This window comes from Alligator sinensis, unplaced genomic scaffold (assembly GCF_000455745.1).
Source record: "Alligator sinensis unplaced genomic scaffold, ASM45574v1 scaffold1031_1, whole genome shotgun sequence".
Classification (NCBI taxonomy): domain Eukaryota; kingdom Metazoa; phylum Chordata; order Crocodylia; family Alligatoridae; genus Alligator; species Alligator sinensis.
The window spans coordinates 336,779-340,933 of record NW_005842167.1 but is presented as its reverse complement, the minus strand read 5'-3'; positions in this window follow the sequence as shown (position 1 = coordinate 340,933).

Sequence of the window (4,155 nt, the reverse complement as noted above, 5' to 3'; positions counted from 1 at the left end):
CCCGCCCCCATTTGTATCTGTTTACTGGACCAGAAGTCTTTCCTGTTCCAGTTATCCCTTGGAGTATTTACATTATTTCAGACACATCCTAAGGCTACAATCCCTTGCACACTTCTCCAATTTTGAATAATGTTCTTCTCTGAATAACTCAAATAGTCAGGTGTTATGCTTTCTACAGATCTACTACTTATGCATACCAGTAGTTATGCATGCCAGTAATGTAATGGCAGGTGGGAAATAGGGCACAGGACTTATGCAGACCAGAACCTAAGGGAGGAAACACTGCTACTTAAGAGGAGAGGGAGCACCAGAATGAAGCTGGGCAATGAGTAACCTGCCCATTTTCCCCCCACAAAATGCCAGGGCTGGAGGTGGGGAGGAGAGAGAAACATTAGTGGCAGAGGTTCGCTGCTGTGTGGAGAATGGAGATGTCACCTTCTTTTTGGTCTCCAAAAACTGATTTTTTGGCCACTTAATGTATAGCAGTGGCAAGAAAAGGAGACCTCTCTCCTAGCAGCAGGGAGCTTCTGACTACTGCTGCATTTGCCAACACCACCCAGGTCCCAGAACTGGCCAGTTATACCTCTGATGCATCCTGAAGCTAATGCTGCTCCTTGGAATTGCCTGTACCCAAAAGGCATCCTGTCAAGGGGAATGGTGACAAGTCCCAGGAAAGTGCTAGCTTGCCCGGGGTGAAAGATCCTTCTCTCAAGTTCTTTGAATTTATGGGTTTGAGAGTGGTGAATTATGCCTTTGCTCACAGTGTTGCCAACTGTATGATTTTACTGCTAAATCTACCAATCTTTCCTAGATCTACCAATAAAGCATTTGGATTAAGTCACTGTTGTATAAGTTTACAAAATTTAATACTGGATAGATTGCCTAGTGATGTTTTGATAGCTTTGAAAAGTACCAAGACTGGCAAATACCTACTTTCAGGAACTGGCAGCACTATGCACCTGCTCAACTACCCTCTGCCATGACTATTTCTTGCATTCTCTATCTATCCATACAGGACATGGACAGAACTTGTACAATATGCAGTACACCTATTAGGCTTGCTTACAATAATATCATGAACAGGGATCCTGTTTTTTTCTAATTAAAAAAAAAAAAATATCCCCAATTTTTCACTTTAAAAAAAAGTAACCCCAAATCCACATTTTTCTGTGATAATTTTTTTTAAATGAAACACCACTTAGAGGGGTGTGTGTGTGTGTGTGTGTTGTAGTGATGCTTCATTTTAATCATAGAAAATGTGTATTTTGGGTTACTTTTTTTAAACTGAAAATTGGGGATTTTTTTAATCAGAGAAAAGCAGGATCCCAGATCATGATAGAACTAGCTATGTCCATAGGAGAGATTTTTAGAGCACATCATGCTGCTTTTTAGAAACTGTGTGTGGGTCTAAAACAAAGGTAAGTAGTGGTCTCAGTTCCAGAGAGATGACACAAAACAGTACATAGTATTGCTCAGCTTATTTCGCTGAATTAATTTTGCTTGAGTTATGCTATTGTTTTTGAAGGGTATGGGATCAGGCTGTCAGAATATGGTTCAATGAAACTAGTTTAAAATGTAGAAATGTACTGCACTCTGCTGGCCATGTGAACAAAATAAGAATATCCACTCCATGCAAAGTGACTTTAACATACATACATGTGAACTCTACTTTCAGGGTGTTCAACAAGCTATAGCTCTCCTTAACCTGTATTGTAGGGGTCAGTTCTGGAAAATTAGGCTAATTACCATGTCATTGAGCAATGTTGTTGGTTTACTTCAGTGGTGCTGAAGGGTAACTTCTAAGTTTGTCTCAGAAAATAAATTCTCTGTTCTCAGGCTCGCCATGCTGGGAGCAGCACTGCAAAGTTAACCCTCTTCCTATTGTGTGCCTATGAACTGATCCTGATTTATAGGACTATAACTGTTCAACAGACAGTCTGGATGAATAATCATCAGACTACAGTGTGAAGAATTCATAGCAAACAGCAAAACCATAAACAATGGATGCATCTACATGAGTAATTAATGCGATGAAATAAACTCTGGCCCAGTTCATGCTGGAGTCGGCTGTTCCCGAAGCTGTATTTACACGTGCACCTGGGGCTGCAACATTTAGAGCCAGGGTAGAGCAGCCCTGGGTTGGCAGCAGGCTCAGGGATTCAGCTCCAGGTGGTAGTGTTGGGGCTGGCTGGGGCATGAGTGTGCTACAGTATGGGGCTAGTCGGCAAGCAGCCCCCACACTTAAGCACCCTCGTCCTACCCAGCATCTGTCAGTCTACACATGTTTGATAGCACATAAGTACTCTGCTGTAAGGTAGTACTGTCCTGAACCGTACTATTTTATGGTGGAGTTAATCTACTGTGCCCTAATACCAGCACACATGTAGATTGTGACACTTTACTGCTGAGCTTATTAGTGTGCTCCACAATAAAGTGCACATGTGAATGAACCCAGTAAGACTAAATTGCAACACTGACCCGTCTCTGCTCACTGATTGGATATCCAGAATGATTTACCCAGGTGACTGAAGTTCAAATGAGTGTTCAAATGAATACTTTTTCCAGGTGTAATTTCAGGTATTTGTCTGACAAGTCATTTCTCTTCTGTCTGCCAGTTGTGGGGGACTACGTTAAACGTGGGCTATATAAATATTTGCAAATAGAAAGTAACTAAATGGAACTTGGCTGATCAAAACAGAAAATTATTTGGAACCCAAATTAATTTGCACAGATTGCTTTGCAATATTTGAGTAGCTTGAGTCATGTGCCTGTAAGGTAATTTACATGGTTATTAGTTTAAGATTTAAGACTATTTTAAATTCTTATGAATATTTAGCAGTTAGGTTTTTCTCTGTATTTTTATGTACATGCCGTGCAACTCATAATTTCTAGGGTACTGCTTCAGTGAAGCTTTGTCTCCTTAAATGAACTTTGGATTTGATCTTTTTGGCATAAGATCTCCCCTTTCTATACTCGTCTAAGAAATACTTAGTAATCAGAGTTTTGTAGATAAGTTAGTGAATCTGGACAGCTGACATCATAGCTCACAGGTGGAGAGGAAATTCAGGCAAAAGAACAAGATGAAATACTCGTTTTGATGTAGATTGGCCATTTAGTCCCATCTTCTTACATACTCATAATGCCCATGTTCGTTCGTTCGTTCGTTCGTTTACTATTAATGATTCAAAGATTAACTGCTGAAGCTAATGAATGCATTATCCTGGTAAATCAGTTTTCCTGTCATCTATAATTTCATTAGATTTATTTGGCATTGTATAGGAACTGTAATCTCATTCCAAAGAGAGAGTTCTGCCTTTGTTTCTTTACACTGTACCCGCTGAAAAGCTTTTTTTTTGGGGGGGGGTTGTGTGTTTTTTTTTCTCCCTTTGCTGTTTCCAGAAGACTAATTATTTCACCAATACTCCCATTTCTAAGATGCCTATAAAGGTGGTGCTGTGATTCTTGATAGATCTCTCCTGTCAGTTCTCCTCCCTGCAGACTGTTTCAATCCCTAAGCTATGATTCTTTAATATACTCGGGCTTAAACTCAGAGTCTCTCCCCTCAGATAGTGGTGCATTCACTTTGTTCTTTTGTATCTTTTTTTTTTTTTATCAGTATCTAAATTCTAGCATTCAGGGTTTCCATTTAGTCTTCTCTAATCATTGCTAAAAATAGAGTTCACTTAATTTATAGATCCCTTATCTCTACTTCTTCAGTTGTCTGATAATATCAAACAGTGTCATGAGGGCCAAAGCTTTTATTCACATTGCATTGAAATGCTACTTAGCTGCAGCGGTTAATTAACACAGCAACGGACCTACCCAAGTTTCCCTGTGCTTGTTGAAATATCCTCTCTGAACACTGCACTGAAGACTTCTTATCTGTTACAGGTTAGTTTTTCTGTGAACAAAGGCAATTGCAGATCAAGGCAACGTGTAGTTGGGGGAAGGACATGTTTGAAAATTGTTGTTAATGCATATACACACACATGCATGCATGCTCAATTACATGTGAAACACCACTGCTTCTCTCTTAATCCTGTAGTACTTATGGACCCCTAATAATGGCTTATATTGTCATTTGCAAATACCCTCTTTCCTCCCTGTTTGAGCAGAAATGACGTTTGGTTTCACTACAAAGATAACATATTGACC